Genomic DNA, 20,454 nt, shown 5'->3' on the forward strand with positions numbered 1-20,454 from the left:
GAATGAGAATCATTGCAATGAGTGAATGAGCACTTTGTAAGTGTGCATTGTCATGGCACGTTCTGAGTCCTCCCCTGTAAGTGATTAAAAGCCAATGGATTAATCGAACAGTGTGTGATAGCCATGTCATGCTGTCATTCTTCCCACTGGTGCTAAGGCTTGCATACAATCATCCTATCTGAGGTACCTCTGCCCTGGCACAGATGTTGTGTGTATGTTCACAGTGAATAAATAGTGCCACGTACTCTTGTACAGCATAGGAGATCATTCATATACCTCCTGCACTGGATTCACGTTCCTCTGTGAGGCTCACAGGCGCTGACCTTCACTACCACCTTGGTCTGGTCCATATAGGTCAGGTGGATTGGCGTCCTGTTTGCATCTCTGAGGAAGAAGAACCCTTGCCTTTCCTGGAAGGCCTGCAGGAGAACCTTGAGCGAGGCATCGTTGCCCTGTGGACTAATTTCTGATTGCTGAGCGACATTTCTAGGGAAGGTTGGGGCAACAACACAGGCATCAGTCATCTTCCTGGTTGGAGTGTGTGAATGCCTGCCCAGGTGTCCTTCTAATATAGCGCTCAGACCCTGGCAAGATCTGGTAAAGATGAGGACATCTTGCCTTCTTCTGCATCATAAAATTTACCATGTCACTCATGTGAAAACTCACGTGCATATGTAATGAACTGAAACTTGTGTGTGAGATATATTAACTCCACCCCTGAGCAGAAGTGACACACACTTCCACGCCTGCTTCGAAACTAAGGCTCCATATGGAAGATTTTATCTTTTGGCTTTTTTTCTGACTGCAATGAGCCCAAAACTTTCCAACAATAGTACTTCTAAACTGTACATATACTAGCATCCATTGCCACTGAACTTGATGGATGAAATTCTTATGGGTCTTAAATTATGTATGGGAATTATGACACAATCTGTCAGTTGAAAATCTTTTAATTATATTATCAAATTTATTCTGATTACAGACTAATAATTATTTTTCTAAGAAGTGACCTATAAGAGAGAACATATTACAATTCTTTTCATTATATCTTAATTATTATAATAAATTATATATCTTAAATAATTTGAAATACAGCAGCATCAAACTATTGTGAATTATGTATTTTTTTTTCAAAATCTTACACCTTACTCAACTGTAACTCATTACAAGATCATTGAGTAAGTCCTCCTTTACCAACTTACATGTTGTATTCAGATTATGGGATGAACAAAATATTATGAAAATGGTTGATACTGAATGCAGATGTGAAGATGGGAATTATCAAAAAATAGTAACAGTATTATTTGCAAGATTAAATCTGTGTGTAGAATTTTGCTATTCCTTATCAAAGTAAATTGATCTCCAATTATTCAGTGCTGCTTTAGCTTGGATAAATAAATATTAACCTCACATCTGATAAGTAGAGAACTTTTTCTTCTTCTTTCAGTTTTAAAACAACCTTCATTTTCACTTGCTCTACACCTCTTGGATTTTTAGCGTTATTTAGATAAAAAGATAAGGTATAAAGATAAAGTAAACAATCCAAAAAGTCAAAAATGTTCAAGTTTCTCACCTGACCTTCTGTAATTCATGGTCAATCTCAACAGAGGTGACTGGTACAAAGCTGGTCCATTTTGATTTTAAAAACTGATGATCCACAAGGTCTAGTTTATCTATCTTACGTACAGGAGACATCACTGGCTGACAAATAGGCCAGGAACACTCATTTGCACACAGGATATGTCTATTGCTACCTCAGCCAATTTATGCTAACCTTTCAGTCAGACTAAAATTAATGTCCATGCGGTCATCAGCTGGAATAATAAATTGTATTGTAGGAAGAAAATGTGTGCAGAATGGGCTGATAGAAATATAAACTATTTTAATATCCAATTAGCTCAATATCAAAGTACATCTTTCTCTGCTTACTTGGAACTGCTCTTGAAACTGAAGCCAACAAGATTAAATGGGTTACTTTAATATCTGACATTAACAAGCTAATTATGTTTAAAGTTTAATGTTGTGGCATTGTCTTTACATTAGGAGTGCAGCTATATTTTACAAAAGCAGCTCACAGTTTAAATGTTTCAAATTGCAATTTTAACCAGTTATAAATGTACATGCTTGAAATATTAATACAGTAACCTGTGATGGTGCAATATGTTGCTGTAAAGGACACTCTGCACACAACCCAGCATACCATGAAGGCATCCATTTCTCTGTAGTTACATACACAGAGTTTCAAAGATTAGTGTGACAACTGGTGCTTTTTTAAAATGTGGATTGCAGAGAAAGCAAATTAAAATTCAATATCCAGAAAGGGATCAGATATAGTTTACATCACAGAAGAATAGCCAAAGTTGATAGGATAGTTTAGAAAACTGGATAAATATGAGATTCTCTAAATTTTCTATATTGAAACATGGTTATTTAAGAAAATAAAGCAATAAATAGCTCACCCCATCCAGACCAGGAAGTTTCATAATTCCAGTCTTGATATGTGCCACATTAGTTTATCACAGTCAGACAGGAGCTGGGTTCTACAACTAGTTTTAAGAGTCCAGATTTCAATGAGAACGTACTTGCAGTGTTTCGTAATATATAACAACAAAACATTGAAAACTGACCTGAGAATCAATATCAATGTTCACACAGGAATAAAAACCACTTGAAAGAGGTACAGGAACGTGATTGGAATTCTTGGAATCATTTCCCAGCAAAACGTAAATTACAGAGAATTTGTATAAAGTCTACAGCACAAAATTAAGCCATTTGGACCACTAGTCTACACTGGTGTTTACATTCCAAATGAGTGGACTACAATGTCTGCATGGTAAGAGCTGTCAAGATGATGGAGAGAATGACTCCCAGCTTTGTATTTCAGTACTTTCGTAAAGTGATGTGAGGAGAAGAATGAAATAGGGCTTTTATTCTGTTTGTGCATGCATGTATTATTTTCTCTTTGAAGATTTACTTTTCATAGCCAGATATTGGTTTCCACTTTTCTCGAGCCCCTTTACCTTAAAAAAAACATTTCCAGAGAGAAAGAAAACATTTGTTTTCATATTATTGTTCTACTAATTTTTTTTTAAATCAGAGGTTTTACTTCATCTATAATATATGGATTTTACTACCTTTGTCAGGCATTAAACTTGTGAAGGAGCAGGAAATCAATGTAACAGTTGCTTACCACTCTGATCCTGTTTTTTTCTTGTCCCTATGTGAACTTGCTCTTTTCAGCTGTTGAGAAGGATACCCATTGGCAGGTTGAAGGCTACTAATTTAGCAATGCAGATTGGGTCTTATTATGTCATCAGGACCAAGTGTGTCATGCAAGCTAAGGATTGGGGGTTTTGGGCACTGTCACCCCTACTATCATGCAAAACTGGTAGGAGCTAGATCCACTACTACAAAAGGCCCAGATTAATTTTATGTTTTTAATTTAGTTTCTTCTGGGGACAGGTCTCATGATTAAACCTCGAGCCTCTTGGCAGAAAGGAGCAGGAGTAAGCCATACTGTCCTTCAAGCCTGTTCTTTTATTCACTAAGGTCAAGGGCTGTTCTGATCTTGTCCTCACCTCCACCTTTTCCCTAACCCTTCCTTCTTTATGGTTCAAATACGTGTCTAACTCAGCCATGAATATTTAATAACTCAGTCTCCACAACTTTCTACGGTAGAAATTCCCTGGAAGGAGAAATATCTCCTCATTTCAATTTTGAACACATAATCCTTCTTTATAAGACCATAAGACATAGGAGCAGATATTAGGTCATTCAGCTCATTGAGTCTGCTCCACCATTCAATCATGGCTGATAAGTTTCTCATCTCCATTCGTCCACTTTTTCCCCATAACCCTTGATCCCCTTAACAATCAAGAACCTGTCTATCTCCATAATTATACTCAATGACTTGGCCTCCGCAGCCTTATGTGGCAATAGGTTCCATAGATTCACCACTCTCTGGCTGACGTTTTTCCTTATCTCCATTCTAAAAGGTCTTCCCTGTACTCTAAGGCTGTGCTCTCGGGTCCTCGTCTCTCCTACCAATGGAAACATTTTGCCAACGTCCATTTTGTCCAGACCATTCAGTATTTGGTAAGTTTCAATTAGATTCCCCACACTCTCACCCCCCCCACCCCACCCCATATCCTTCTAAACTCCATTGAGTGTAGACCCAGAGTCCTCAAACATTCCTCATACGTTAAGCTTTTTATTCGTGGGACCATTCATATGAACCTCTTATCCGCTCCAGAGCCAGTACATCCTTCCTGAGAAATAGGGCCCAAAACTGTGCACAATACATCTGTGATGCACCCTGGGGTATTTTCCTACATAAGCAGGCTGAATAGTTTCAAACTCATTGAATCATCTGTGGATCTGAGCCATAAATGCCATGCAATCTTGATCTGATAACAAAACGAGTTAGAATCTTCAGGTCACTGTAGTTTCTCTTTTCATTCCAGCAGCACTCCCTCCCCAGATTTCATAATTGCTAATCTATCAATATTATCTCAATCAAAGCCATAAGAATACTGACATATTTGTTTAAACTCTACAAGAACAGTAAATGCCATACTTTAAAACCTACCTGCAAGGCAATAATAAACAATGTGACAGCTGATAAATTTTCCTTTCTTGTTTAAGTGAAAACGTGCATCATCGGAATGTGATCTGTCACTAAAATTTACAGTTTCTCTCCACTTATATGATGGCATTTGAAAGATTGAAATGGATTTAGCCTTGCTCGATAGTTTAACTTTGTTTAATAAGGTTTTTCTTCCAAAATCCACATCTTGCACAAGTCTTAAATTATTTCTATCTTTCATTTTTAGCCTATTTGAAGGTGCTGACTGACCACAACAAAATCATGGGTGAAACAGAATAACAAAGAATCTCAGTCGCTCCATGTTCTGTTTGAATTTTTCCTGAAGACCAGATGACGGATGTTCCAGTACTCAACACTCCAAACAATACACCATGAAAAGATTGCAGGACTTAATTTTGAGAAAAACTTTCAGACACACCACCAATCAAGCACAAGTATAAAAGAAAACCTACTTTCAACACATCAGCAAACTAAAGTGTCATGCCCAATCAAACAGCCAGCAGCCCCCCTGACAGTAACCACGGTGCATCAATCTTAGGATTCATGCTGATTCCTGTTACAGTCATAGCAGTCATTGGCATTGCAGTTATAGTGGTAACATTTTTAAAAAATTCTTTTCAACATGTTCTGCAATTTATGGGTTTACCATAATCATTCTTTTAATATATCTTTATTGCTTTTTTTGCCAGATAAAGTATGTTCGAAAGAGACGCAGGTAAGAATATTTTAAAGGGGAAATTTCCTTAAATTTCACTTACAAGAAGATTAGTACTAAAAATGTAAATATTTGGTGACAGGCATGGCAGCAATGGGCAGGTAGAGGGAAGATAAGGACCTTAGCTCTTCAAAGTAATTATTTATGAATGACGAGCAGTTCTGTTTATCTTTCAAGAAACCTGGGATAGTTTCTGCACATATTATGGAAATAGCCTATATATTTCAGCAGGAATTTGATAGTATTTTGTTATTATTTCTGCCCTGTAGGCTTTCATATGCCGATATTAATTCTACTTTTCAGTTGGAAGATACTGACATGGTAATAGGTGAGGGAGGGGTACCCTTTAAATAGATCACTGTGATGCATGGAGACTGTGATTACCACATGTCGGAAGTAGAGGGAGTCAAGAGCCTGGTGCAGTGCTGACAGCAGCTCCTGCCAGCACTTCCTTCCTGCAGGATATGAGGAACTCTGATTTCCTGATGAAAAGTGATTGAGCTAAACGTGCAGTTAATTCATCAAAGACCAAGTTACTGTTTGTCTTGAATAAAAAAAAATCCTTAGTGCATTTTTGACAACTTTCCATTTATTTGGAAGAGCAGTAATTTTTACAAAATTCAAAAATATGTGCAAATAAATTCAATGAGCTTAAAATCGATCTAGTAATAGACGGCTTTAAGTATTGTATTGTTAGTTAATACTTTTCTATCCTTAATTAATCATCCTTGGTAAATTGCTATATGTTTTAATGGGCTTGGTTCTGGCTTCTGTCTTTAGATGTAACATGTTTTCATGTTCCTGCCTAATAATTCTATGGACATGACTTCCTTATGAATGAAACAGGAAAGATCTCATCAGCAATTTGGACACACATGAGTCATTACATTGCACAAAGGGGAAGACATGGCCTGTGATTTTCATTTAGGATGTGGAGCATCCTGTTATTAACTAAACTGTTTATACAAATGTCAAAAGATGTGAAACAGTGTACTATCTACAGCAATTTTAAATATTCACGGCCTGTTAAGGGTCTATATTTAGAACGACAATACAATATTTCTCTGTTTTTATGAACTGAAATTCTTTTAATTTAGAGTCGGAGTTCAAAATAGCTAGCTGTATGACTTCATTCACGAAAGTTAGCTAAAGGTGGCACTCTTGAGTGAGAAATTCTGGTTTTGGTTCAATTTTCTATCTTCTTCAAGCATTGCTACCATGGCTTTTTTCAGCTGGAGAGGTGGTCATCCTTCATTGTATGTTAAAAGATGGTTATCAGGGCCTCATTGTGGCACACGTTTGAGAGCTGTGCTCTTTCACAGTGGTCCTTATCTAAAATTGTAAATGCAGAAATGATCATGTTCTGAGGTCAAGTCATTTTGAATAACAGTCTGGTTGTCAAGACTATGATTTCAACTTCTGATGGTGTAAGCTGATGATTTAGTATCTGACTGTAGAAATAAGGGCAACCCTGAAATATCTCTATCTTAAATAAGCAAAACACTAAACATATGAACTGCAGTCATCATAGGTCAGAAGGTGCTCAACTGGTTAACCGTAAATCATTTCTCAACAGATTAGGTGGTATTTCCCAAATAATTGCTATTGTACTCAACTTATACAGCATATAGTTTATTTTTGGATTTTTTTTTATTCATGGGATGAGGGCATCACTGGCGAGGCAGCATTTATTGCTCATCCCTAATTGCCCAGAAGGCAGTTGAAATCAACCACATTGCTGTGGGTCTGGAGTCACATATAGGCCAGAGGAAATGACCTGGGAGTTGCAGTAGGAGAGGGACTCCCTGAGATTCTTGTAGAGAGAGGAGGAAAACTTCTTCAAGGCAGGCATCCTTGCAAGAGGATTTGCAGTAGGTTTAAAATCAATGAGGTAAAACAATGACTAGCCCAGCAGTTCAGGCAGCATCCAAGGAGCTTCGAAATCGACGTTTCGGGCAAAAGCCCTTCATCAGGAATAAATGCCGGGCTTCCCTCCATAAAGGACATCAGTGAACTAGATGGGTTTTTTCCGCAATTGGCAATTGATTTTTAGTAGTCATTAGATTCTTAATTCCACGTAATTATTAGAGTCAAATTCTGCCAGCTGCCATGGCTGATTTCGAACCCAGCTCCCCAGAACTTTACCTGGGTCTCTGGATTAACAGTCCAGTGATAATACCACTAGGCCATCGACTCTGGTTGAGTAATAATTGATTAAAAAAAAAAGAAGCGCAATAAGACTTCAAGAAAAATTATTTTCTAAGGAAAGTGCAGGATTATTGTTGAGCTGTTGTATCATCATCATCTTGTTGCTTACCATTGACTGGAAATTAAACCAGGCCACCTACATAAAATCAGAGATTACCAGAGCAGGTCAGAGGCTAAGTATTCTCGAGCGAGTAACTCGTTACTTTAGTTTCTATCATTCACAAGGCACAATTCAAGTGTTCAATGTGTCATCCTGCCAAAGAAACACAACTAATTGCATGCAAACTGCTTAATCAACAAGTGATAGGCAGAACTGACCTAGGGTCTGCAGTGCTGCAATATTTTGTTGAGAAAGGTGGTGAAGCTCACTGGTGGAGGGTCCACAATCATTCCCATTCTTAATGATAGGGATGGGGGAGGCCAGCATATAAGTACAACACATAAGGCTGAAGAATTTGCAACAGTTGTCAGCCAGAAGTGCCCAGTGGATGATCTATCTCTGCCTGCTCCAGAGATCCCCAGAATCACAGGTGCCAGTCTTCAGCAAATTTAATTCATTCCACATGATGTCAAAAAAACAGCTGGAGACAGGGGATGCTACAAAGGCTATGGCCCAAGCAGTTTCCAGCAATAGTACTGTAGGCATGTATTCCAGAATTTACCTCATCCCTAGCCAAGTTGTTTCTATACAGTTACACGACAATGTGTAAGATTGCCAGGCTACGACCTGTACACACAAAGCAGGACTAATCCAATTACCACACCACCAATCTACTTTTGACCTCATCAATCTAACCATTACCCCTTGACATTCAATGGCAACACTATCACTGAATTCTCCACTATCTACATCCTGGGGGTTACTACTGACCAGAAACTGAACTCACTAGCTACATCAGCTAGCTTCGCCATAGTCGATATCGTTTTATGAGGCGTAAATCATGTTTGCTTAATTTGCTCGAGTTCTTTGAAGATGTAACAGCAATATGGATAATGGGGATCCTGTAGATGCAGTATATCTGGACTTCCAGAAGGCAATTGATAAGGTGTTGCACAAAAGGTTAACATGCAAGGTAAGATTATATGGTGTTAAGGGTAATTTATTTGTTTATAAAAGTTTAGCTAATCAACTGAAAGCAGAGATTCAGGATAAGTGGATCTTTGGCTATGAGAATTTGTTTGCCTGGATGAGGGCAGCTCCACCAACTAGAAACTTGATTCCATTTATAACAAAGGAGCCTGCTTGAGAAGCACCACATTCATAAACTTCACTCACTCCACCACCAATGCTGTAGCAGTGTGTACCATCCAAAAGATACACTGCAGAAATTCACCAAGGCTACTTAGATAGCACATTCCAATCCTGTTACTAATACCATGCAAAAAGATGAGGGCTGCACATATATAGGGACCCTACCACTGTAAGTTCCCCTGCAAGCCATACGCCATCCTGACTTTGGAAATATATCACCTTTCCTTTAGTATCACGGGTCTTAATCCTTGAACTCCCTCTTTAATGACAGTGTGGATGTACTTGCACTAAATGGATTCCAGCGGTTCCACCACCTTCTCAAAGGCAATTAGGGATGGGCAATAAATGCTGGCCCAGACAGCAGTGCCCACATCCCCGAGTTAAAAAATAAATTAGTATTAGGCTCATGTAAACATGAGAATCTGGATGGAAGTGGGCTCAGGATAAGGGCAATATCCAAGGAGACAACTATCAGAAAAGATTAAAGGACAAAGGAGATGGAAGAGGGGAAACTTGATAGAGGTATACAACATGATGGGTATGGACAGAGTGAATAGAAAGCAGCAGTTTCCCTTAGTCATAGGGGGTACCATTTTCACGTGAAAAATAAGAGGTTTAGAGGGGATTTAGGAAAAATGGTTTTGTTCCCATAGGATGATGGGGATCTGGAATGCACTCCTGGGAGGGTAATTGAGGTAAGAAACTTCCCAATCTTTAAAATCTATTTAGATGAGCACTTGAAGTGTCATAACATTCAAAGCAATGGCTAGTTTCGGTGGTAGTATATTTTTGATGGTACAGACTTGCTGAGCTAAAGGGCCTCTTCTGTACTGTATGATTCTATGATCAGTGGTGATGGAAAATGGGGAGGATGGAGAGTGAAAGACTTGAATGAAAAGTTAACAATAACTTATCTTGTAACACAATTTTCCAAAATAATAATTCTGAAAATGTGCAGTGCAAAGGAGAGGAGCTACAGATCTGATTGCCCATGTTTGTGCATGCCAAAATCACATCTAACTGAGGCAATGGAAACTGAAAGATAGAAAATTTACTGCGTGATCACTCAGTTAAGGCATTTGCAGTGAAAGGAAACTCTTGCTGCAAGATTAGGCAAATAAGGTGTTTAAGCTGCAAACAACCACCTCCCACCAGACCCTGTTGGTCATTAATCTTTGACAAGAAGGGCACCTAACAACCACAATGAGCACTGAAGGGTGAGAGTGTGGTGTTGTGAATTAAACTATGGACGACAATTCAGAGACTGTTGCAAAGAAAGATAAGGACATGGACAAAGAATCATTACGTAGGTTGTCCATTGCATGATTGTATGGCTACCACTCATGATTTTGCAGGACAAGAGTGACATTGTGCTAATTACCACATGCATCAAAAATTAAAGATAAAACACACTAATATTTTGCATGACAGCATTAAGAAGGGTAATCTTCAATTACTGGTTATGGAGGATCTACCTCATCACATAACCTGCCCTGTAGCCATGACTATCACTCTCCACATGAGCAGCCTGATAAGGGCCCAAAGAATATAGTAACTGTATCAACAACTCAAATGGAAACTTCCCGTTTCGTTACAAATATTTCTTCACAGGTAGTATTTCCATGCCACAGGTTTGACCTACTTAATCCAGTAGCATTGATAAGGATGCAAAGGAAGAAAGAGCAATCACAACAAGTAGAGATGGGCTCAGCAGGCTACAGCTATAGATGAGCAAGCAGCAAATAAAGAGAGGTGTGTTTAGGCCTTCTGAGACATTGACCAGTCTACTGAATTTGTTACATGAAAGGTAGTATTCACTTTCTTCTTACTTTCACACAAGTAATTTGTTTAATTAGAGAAGCCATCACCTACACCGTTAGCTTCGTTCCGACCACAGCTGAGGATGTATGGTATCCCCCAATTGGTAGTTCACAAGTGCATTTGAGAGTTCACAAATGACCCTTACAGAAATTAAGTTTGGCCAGATCATCGTAGACCCAGAGAATCAAGGTGCCAGAGATGTCAGGTTTGAATCCAGCACAAGGTTCCCTCAGGTACAAGTGACTATTAACTATGTGCATATGGACCCCTATGCCATTATCCAACCAGATTCTAGAGCAGAAAGGAATTTCATTTCCTCAATTTCTACTTAGTTTGTGACCAAACCTAACAATTCCTGTCAGTGTGCACACATTATCGAACGAAATGTCACAGTACTTAAATTCTGACAAACCCAATTTTGAATATTTGCCATATAGACGCACAAGCACTCAAAGCTTAGCTAATGACCCCAGTGCTCAAACCGATTGCAAACAGTGCGCACCACCTGTGGCCATTATTGAACAGTTAGCCTTCTGAAGATGTGCATCCATTGCCCAGACCATTTCGAAGAGACATTCCAGAAGTCACCAGGCAGGGTCTCCAGAATATCGATTGGTTGCTGTTCCCTGCACAACCTGGCTCTCAGATGGGTTGGGAACTTAGAACAGGGGATGACGGACCAACCAAATGCCTCTTTGGAGATGGAGAAGAAATATATGATGGAGATGCTGAGGATGCCAGAGTTGATGATGAGGATGCTGAAGCAGTCAAGGCAGTAGTGAGATGAGGAGAAAGTGAGGTCTGCAGATGCTGGAGATCAGAGCTGAAAATGTATTGCTGGAAAAGCGCAGCAGCGCAGGCAGCATCCAGGGAACAGGAGAATCGACATTTCGGGCATAAGCCTGTTCCCTGGATGCTGCCTGACCTGCTGCGCTTTTCCATCAACACATTTTCAGCTCAGTAGTGAGATGAGACAGTCAAACACATAAGAACCTGATAGCAGCTGGAATTAAGGTCAAATGACTTCGCATGAACATTTGTAGAGGTTCTGAAGTAACAGGCAATTTGTTGTGCTGAGGAACTCCTGTATTCAAATGAACTCTTGTCTTATAACTGTGAAACTTAAATACTCTCTTTGTTATAATTTTTGTTCTCTTTGCAGCAATAATGTCTTGGCCAGTGCATCAGTACAGAGTTCTGCAGGCTTAGTCCACATAGATCATTCCTCGATCATAGAGATGTTTATTGGCTAACAGTATGCTGAATGACTTTCTAATCTCACCCATCTTGCTTAAATTCTCACTTCTCAGAATTATGTTCTTCCCAAAGCATAGCGGTGAAAAAGAACCTCACTGCTGCAGATGATGCACGTGAGTGTCTAACATGATCACCAATTCTCAAGGTAGTCAATAAAGGAAAATATCATTGATCAGATTTTTTTACCAGAAATAGACTGCATGAGTGTAGTCTGATTTGAAATGCTGTACAAAAGGATAATGCCCAAAGTGACTTCAATATTTTTTCATCTTTATTTTCCTACCAATAGTTTTTGGTGTCATCTCAGCAGCCACAATTTGCCCCCCCCCCCCCCCACCCACCTTGTTGGTGTACAATGGCATCTTACTCACCCTTTTCAGGGAAAAGGATCAGTAAACAAAAGCATCTATTGCGTGTGCAATAGAGTGAATCTCTGAGGACATATCCAACAGATACCGACTGGTCCTGGCTCTCCACTGTGGCCATTACTATGTCTTTAGAGATAACCATGCACTAACTTGTTGGAGCAACAATATCAACGAAAAGTTGAGCAGACTGCTGTTCTTCACTCCAGTCTGCACGTGATCTTAGTCACTACGACCAGATGTTTCTTTGCTTGTCCCAATATCTCTGTAAGATCATTAATGGCCAAGTGCAGAAGTTCATTATTTGTACTGAGTTCAGTTGGGGCTTGTTTTCCAACTATCCTGAATTGTCAGTTATTATTTCTTCTTCCAGTTTGGGTTCATATCAGTACACTGCTCACCAGACTATGGTTCTGAGTCTACTCTGGATGCATTACCCTCCAAGGTGGAAGTCTCTATGCTGGTGCAGGGTGAGGTGGAGCGTCTTGATGACGTTTCCTCTAATGGTTCCAACTGTTCCTCCTCCGTTTTACTGTATGAAACTGAGAGATTTGCCTGCAGACTCTTTCTTCATCTGGATCTTTTTTTAGATCTGGCGATTGCATGGAAAAACATAAAGGTTTGTCAGTGTTATGAGCTGCCACTGTTACCCAAGTTTAATTATTAAGCTTGATGGGCACCTGGGAGATCTGTAAATAGAGATTTTTCTGGCTAGATGCCGCACATATCCAGTCTCCCTTCATCCTCAGCCCAAGTATGTTACCTTCACATGCCTGCATTCTCTGCAGTCTTCTCCTCAAAGTTGGTGAGCAGTCTTATGCCAGGTATTCAGCACTGGCACTCCATCGTGCAGAAGAAGAGAACCATTTAGAACCATGTAAAGATATTAGCATGCGTACATGAGCATTATTCCTGCATTGATGGATGCAGATAGATGTGTCAGTTCTCTCAGCTCTAATTGTCGATGTGCAATACTGGTAAGCATAATGTTGTATGGAAGAAGTTAGAAATTTAAAGGTTCTGATTGATTGGTAGTTCAGTGTTGTCACAGAACTGGAGTTGATGGAAAGCCATAAAGCTGCGTGATGTGTGTTCCTAATATTTCTGTGAGGTTTCATTCTAAATCTTTTCTGGTTGTGTCCTTGTCCCACACAAGCCTTTGGTGAGAAGCTATCAGATAAGTAGGTAAGTTCTGATTGAAGGTCAGTAAGCTATAAAGTGTTGGAGCTCCTTTTCTGTTTTAAGTGTGAAACCTCGCTGATCTGTGAAATGCAGTGGCGTTTTGCTGCTAGTGGTGCAACATGAGTTGGTGCATTGAATTGGAAGGTGTTGATTGCACATCAGTCATCTGATGGAGATGTCTGTCACCAGTCTTCTATGTGACATTCGTGAGTAATGTTACAATGCTTACTCACATTCTCAGCAGTATTAAACAATGAGGAAACATTAACACATAGCCTGGTATATGCAGCAGATCATTCATCCTCGTCCACAGTGTCTCCACTCCCTTCTTTGATTCCCATTGGGTTCCTGGGTCACTCTGGATAGCTTCCTATTGCCATTCCTTGGAAACATTTGGCCTTGCAAGAAGACCTGTAAGGAGGTGTCACCAAAGCATGTGGCTGTCTTCTGGCAGAGCTCTGAAATTTCCAGGAATGGGTGGAGATGATGACTTGTGGTTCCGGGGAGTGAAAGGCTGCCTGGGTACCTTTTTAAATCTCTCAATTGGGTTTTGGAGCCTTTACGATTCTTGTGGGGATGGTGGCAGAACAAATAACTTGGCATTTTACTCACTCATAAATCTAAAATAAATAAGAATATAATTGCATGTGACTCTCGCTCTGCCCCGGAGCATAACTCCTGCTTTTTCGTATACCTCCACAACTTGGTTTCAAAAAAGAAATTTCTACCCTTACCTATGCAATCGTTAAAAATAATTGCATCCTCATTTCTCAGTAACATCCTTGTAAATCTTTACTATATTTTTCCAATGTTTTAAGTTTCTCTTTGTAGTATGGAGACCAGAACTGTATGCTTAACACAAAGTGTAACCTATTCTTCAACTCTGCACATGCTGTAATCTTTAAGATTAATATGTCACCTATTAAAGGCTCTTTGATTGTCCATGTGCACCACATCCACTGCATTCCCCTTGTCTGTTATTTCTTTAGGATGTGTTTTGTCCCTGAAACATGCTTTATTATTTGAAATGGTGAGGAGGCACCTTGAGTAGGTGTAGTAACAGCAGCAGCCACTGCCTTTCCAGTGGTACTGTCATGCAATGAAAAGCTCATGGTAACGAGTTGGCCAGTCCATCTTGGCTGGGTAGACATCTGTTCCTGGGGTCCTTTATCTTGAGGAAGGCCAACCATTTGCAATTCAGATGGCTGATTGGACTTGATTCAGCTGGTTTTCTAAAAATTAAGTGATGCAGAGTCACTGTCAGGCAAGTTCCCATAGCCTCTATTAAATTCTCCCCAATTTTTGCATGCCTATAGAAGACAGTTAGATTCCCTTTTATCTTGTTGCTAGTCTCTTCACATTCTCTCTCTTTTTCCCCTCATATGCTTTTTTAAACGAAGCCTCTAAACTTCCTATTTTTAGCATGATTCTCACTTGTATTATAAACTTGACATCTGTCTTACATTCTCTTTTTCTGTTTAATTTCATTCTTTATTTCTTCAGTCAGGGAAGTCTGGTTTTGGTTGCCCCATCTTTTCCCCTCATTGAAATGTATCTCAACTGTGGTAGATCTATTTCCTATTTAAAAGCAGTTTACCCAGAATTTATCCAGTCTCAATTCACTTCTACAGCTAGGTACTTGTATTCCAGATCTCTCATTGTCCTTTTCTGTAGTTAATCTAAAACATATACTATGATCACTGATTCTGAAATGTTCCCTTATTGACATTTGATCCTCTTGAACATCTAATTCCACAGAATCAACTCTACCCATTATTGTTTTCCTCATTAGTTGGAACCACACTTCATAATTTTTTCCCATCTCTGCTGTCTGAACTATTACTATTTCATTTTATATTATAACAATTAAAATATATTAGAATAATTAAGGGGGAAAGATTTAAAAGTGACCTGAGCGTGGTGCGTGTATGGAACAAGCTGCCAGAGGAAGTAGTAGAGGCAAGTACGTTTACAACATTTGAAAAGACAAAAGCACATGGATAGGAAAGGTGTAGTGGAATAAGAGCCAAATGCAGGCAAATGTGACAAGTTCAGTTTAGGAAACCTGGTTGGCATGAACAAGTTGGCCAAAGGGTCTGTTTCCATGCTTACGAATGCTGACTCCCACCATATTACTACTTTTCTTTTGCACTTCTCTAATTTTCCTGTAAATACATTCCTGTGTATCTCAATAGTTGATGACTTTTTATGGTACATTTCAGAGTTTAATGGTACCTCTGTTCCTCAGTTATCTCTTACTTGTAACCAAATACACTCTGCCCTTACTCCTCCAAGACTTTGTCTCTCTGCCATCGTAATAGGTTTCTTAATCCACACTGCAGCCTTATTAATGTTTTAGACATCTAAACATTGAAACAGACACAAGTACTATAAGTGGGATAAACACCTTGAAACTAATGTACAATTCATAGGAAGCTGAAAATAAAAGTTTAACCAGGAATTTGTTAAATTTCATATTGTGAAAGAACAACTTGTTGTGAAGGAATGTGACTGACAGATTGTCTGGCCATTATCATATTCCTATTTGTGAGAGGTTGCTGTGCATGTAAAGGGTGCAGCTTTTCTTATGCTACAAAAGTGACTACACCAGAAAAAAATGGTTTCATTGGCTGTACAAAGTTTTGGAATACCTGCTGGTTATGAAATGTGCTGGATAAATACAAGGTTTTCTTTTAACCAACATATTGATATATTCTTTGTGATGCTAAATGTGTCTAGACTGTTTAAAAGAAAAGGAGTGATTTAAAATGACACAGTGCTGCTTCACTACATCAGTCTCCCAACTGATAAGTTTGTTATAATCACTTGTGTTTTTCCGTTATAGCTAAATCACCAACTGACTATGATTAGAACTCCTGTGTCTGTCCACCACACCTTGTAAGGCAAGGACTGTGGTATTATGTTTTGGACTATCTTGTTGTTCCTTTGCTACTTCGTTCGATACTTCAGCTCTGACATAGCTTGCAGATTATGGATGTCATGAGCTAATTCATGGATTAGTTTATCTGCCTTTTGATGCTGCTTCCTTCATTCAAGTTCCCACTACCCAGCTTTAAGACAATCGCTGCTTGGTTCTCAGCAGTATAGGTAGTATGTTCCCAGATTTGTTAACGTGTTAGGAGTCCTGATCTGACTCCTCTAATAAAAACAGTTAAACACATTTGCTAAATATTGTTTATGAAAATTGAAAAGTGACACAGAAAAAGATAAAGCCAATTATAGTGTTGAGCTGATATTGCTGTTTTCATTACACTTACATTTTGAGGATCACAGTTTTGTATTGCTGCCATCTGTCATGTGCTTTCATCACCTATAGAAAAATTGTGTGGTATAGGGCCATAGACTTTTCTTGGGAAACAAATTTATTTCTAATAAAATAATGAACATATTGCACGGTGTAGTCTCAATTCACTAACAAAGGATGGTTGTTCCTCTGCCATAACTTGTGCTGACAGTGAAATGAGAGGATTGCATAATATAAAATGAGGTCTGCTTACCTTGAATGTTAGATCTGGAAGTGCAAAAATAAAATCAACTCTTCTAGAGCTTCTGCTCTGTCATTTCAATCCTGTAAGTGAAAAGAAGAGAGAAATACAGCAGTAAGATTCTGTGATTTAAAGGTTGAATGTAGAAAAATGCAAAGATTATTGTCCTTTAATCTCCTTTAAAGATAGAAAATGGCTTGAGCAAAATTAGCAGATTCAGTGTTTTCAATATACAGAGCAAACATGTGTTTATATACTGCCTTATCACATCCTCAGAATGTCAGAGTTTTACAGCCAGTGAATTCCTTCTAAAATGCAGCCAACACTGATAAATATGTAGACTGGTAGATATTTTCTACATGAACAAAAATGAATAACTTTATTTGATAAGTTTGATAATCTGTTTTTGGTAATTTTGATACATGATTGCTACTTGACTCAGCCACCTAACTTGTCAGCTCTCCTGCTACCTTAAAAATAAATAATGCTTTCCAAAATCTTCAGAGAATATTTATAGTGATTATTATGTATTTCCTCCAATAAAGATTGTTTGTTAATATGTTAAATCTTAACATATTCTCCCATTAAATAACTGCCTTAAAACTAATAACGTAAGTTCCACATAAATCTATTTGAGAATGAGAAGATTGAAATCAATTTCTCCTCTATGATTTGAATGTGCACAGAAGCCAAGTATTTTGGCTGCTGTAGCAAGGTGTTTCCTATGGTAAAGGTAGCATGAAAGAATTGATGACCCAGAGGTCAGTAGTCTTGCTCAAGACAGCATCTTAACTAAGAGAGCTATAATAATGATAGGCTATATATTCATTGAATGTTTATTAAAGTTTTTTATAACTTCAGTTGTTGAAAATTAATCCTTCTTAAAAGGCCTTTATGTTGTTTCAAAGGTTAGAAAAACTACGCAACAAACTAGTGCCAATTTACTCATATGACCCCAGTGAGGATCGTAATGATGTGGAAGAAGAATCTTTAGATCACAGTGGAGAAGTGAAAGTAAGTAAAATCTATTGGGAATGTATATTTTACCAAGATGAGGTTGATCGCTAAAACAGTCAAAACCTTAAAGAATTTTTTTAAAATTTTAAAGCACCAGTGAGGAAAAGCAATATTTAATAAGAGGACAAAACTCAGACTCAGTTTCCAGTTTCTGAATTTAGCCTATTCTCAGGCAGCAGAGAAATTATGCTACTCGAATTGGACCCATTCCCCTGTGAACAAGGAAAATAAAAAGTCAGCCAGGGTTCTTGCTTCTGATTGCTATCAAACAGTTTATGGTGGAAAGTGTGCATGCATGAACTTGGACAGGGATAGATTAAGCTGAGCTTTGATCTCCTCCAAGACTGCTTAGCCTATGAACACTGCGGTTTGGCTTCCACCTGCAGAATAGCCTAATAAAAATGGTAACAGAGAACAGTTCTTGTACATGGAACTATCCTAGAAAGAGTAGGGATTTTCAGGAAATTAGAGAAACAAAGCAAAGAAAAACAAGTCTCAGTAAACATATTCCATATTTCTATCGTTCTTTTCTTTACATATTTCACAAATAATACTTGAAGATGTTGACATTCTACAATTGAGAATTATTAGAATGTGGCACACTGAAAGAAGCCATTTATTTTGTTATGTCAGTACTGATAACTTTCTCCATGAGGTACCAAATCTTTTACTGTACCTCAATTCCAATGCTTTTTTGTCATTTTACATTTTTGTAAATCTCTCTGAAAATTCGAATACAAAGGCAAAGTACTTTGAATGCTGGAAATCTGAAATAAAGATAGAAAAGTTTGGAAATAAACAAGTCTGGCAGCATCTGTGGAGACAAAAGCAGAGTAAACTTTTTCAGTTAATCACCTTTCTTCAGAACCGGGTTAAGTTAGAAATCTGTTAGGTTTTAAGCAGGTGAAAGCAAAAACAAGTTTAAAATAAGAGTAAGACTGAAACATTTTGAATGACAGTTGCTTCTTGTGCATTTCTTCTATTGCCTAACTTATGTCAAGGATCTATCAGGGTCTCGTTCTGATTTTTTTTCTGTTCTCCCTTATCTAGAAAAGATAAATTTAACTAGCTCTGATGTTCTTATGATTTATCCAAAATTCATTTGTCAAAGCATCTTTTTAGGTGAACACGATTTTCCCAATCTGTGCCTGTCACAACAATTTAGAATTGGGTAGAGAAATTTAATATGTCAATGCCATGCCAGTTTTTATGGATCTGGTTTTTATGCTGGCTTTTCCTCGATGCCTTGGTTAATGTATGCTTTAATTAAGTAATCTGTGCTCATTAAATTAAATAGTTATTACCTCATAGTTATTGACTTAATGATTAAAACTCTACTGTATTGTTTTCTTGCACTTTTACATCTGCTGGTCTCCTGGTGTCATGCATTGTTCTTCAGACAAATAGGTGCTTTGATTATAGGCTGCTTCTCATAACTCTCGTAAATGTTATTAGGAACTATGGTGACTCTTTCTAGTTTCAACTCCGTGGGAAACTTTCTAGTCTGTACTTGCTGCCTCCTTATCACTTCATTACAGATTAGAAACAACATATAAGGAATCATGGTTAGATATACCCCACCCACACCCTGGCTCTTAGCCACTGACATGCCTTAAATTGAGCTATACCCAAATTTGTCTATAAACATAGAAGTTTAGTTGGTCCAAATAGTTCCTGTCATTGTTTACCCTCCATGTGAGCAAATAGTTTTAATCACATTTGCCCACACTGTTCCCATATCCCATCACCCCTTTTCCTTCAACAAACTATTCAATCTAATCTTAAATGTTGACATAGTTTCTGTCTCAACTACTGACCCTACAAGTAAATTCCACCAGCTCAACTTTCAGTGTCAGAAGTTTCTCCTGCCCTTTGTTCTAAATCTATTATATTTAATCTTGGGTATGTGGCCCCTCATTCTTAACTCCTCAACTACAGGCAACAATCTGGCAATATCTGTGGAGCGAGAAACAGAGTTGACATTTCGGGTGTGTGACTTTCCATCAGAACTGAGTATTTCAAGCCTTTCTTAGTATTTTCTTCTGCTGGTCTATGATTGTAAAATAAATACAATATGAAGAAAGACTTAGTTTTCAATCCATTATCTAACAATATAACGATTTGTTATAACATTAAAATGTTTGCTTGTTGGTTGGTGATTTAGTGCATCAATTTGTCTTTGCATGTCAATGAAAACAGATTACCCAGTTGTTATCATATTTGCTGCTTGTAGGAATTTGATGTGTGCGATGTATTTCCTACATTACTACAGTGGCTATACTTGAGAGTATTTCATTGCATGTACAACATTTTGATATACCCTGAGTTTGTGAAAGACAATATATAAATTTAAGTTCTTTTTTATGTAAGCTTCTCCATATTCTTCATTCTGGATCTGTCACTCTATGTTGTGTCATACAGACATATGAATTAGGAGCTGAAGTAGGCCATTTGGCCCCTTGAATGGCAGAGCAAACTCAGTATGATCACGGCTGACCTGTATGTGTTTCACATTCTAATCTATT

At 38.3% G+C, this 20,454-nt stretch overlaps 1 long non-coding RNA gene across 6 annotated transcripts in view; it reads left to right on the forward strand.

The window, feature by feature from the left end:
- Positions 1–20,454, forward strand: part of LOC122559715 — a 93,028-nt gene that overhangs the window by 56,390 nt on the left and 16,184 nt on the right. For 5 of the 6 annotated variants that reach the window (XR_006314514.1, XR_006314517.1, XR_006314513.1 and 2 more), the window contains 4 exons: positions 2,656–2,833; positions 4,833–5,200; positions 5,296–5,321; positions 17,821–17,926. This is a non-coding gene — a long non-coding RNA (uncharacterized LOC122559715). The remainder of the gene's footprint in view (positions 1–2,655; positions 2,834–4,832; positions 5,201–5,295; positions 5,322–17,820; positions 17,927–20,454) is intronic. The other variant, XR_006314518.1, reaches the window with a different exon arrangement.

Source organism: Chiloscyllium plagiosum, chromosome 19 (genome assembly GCF_004010195.1).
Source record: "Chiloscyllium plagiosum isolate BGI_BamShark_2017 chromosome 19, ASM401019v2, whole genome shotgun sequence".
Lineage (NCBI taxonomy): Eukaryota > Metazoa > Chordata > Chondrichthyes > Orectolobiformes > Hemiscylliidae > Chiloscyllium > Chiloscyllium plagiosum.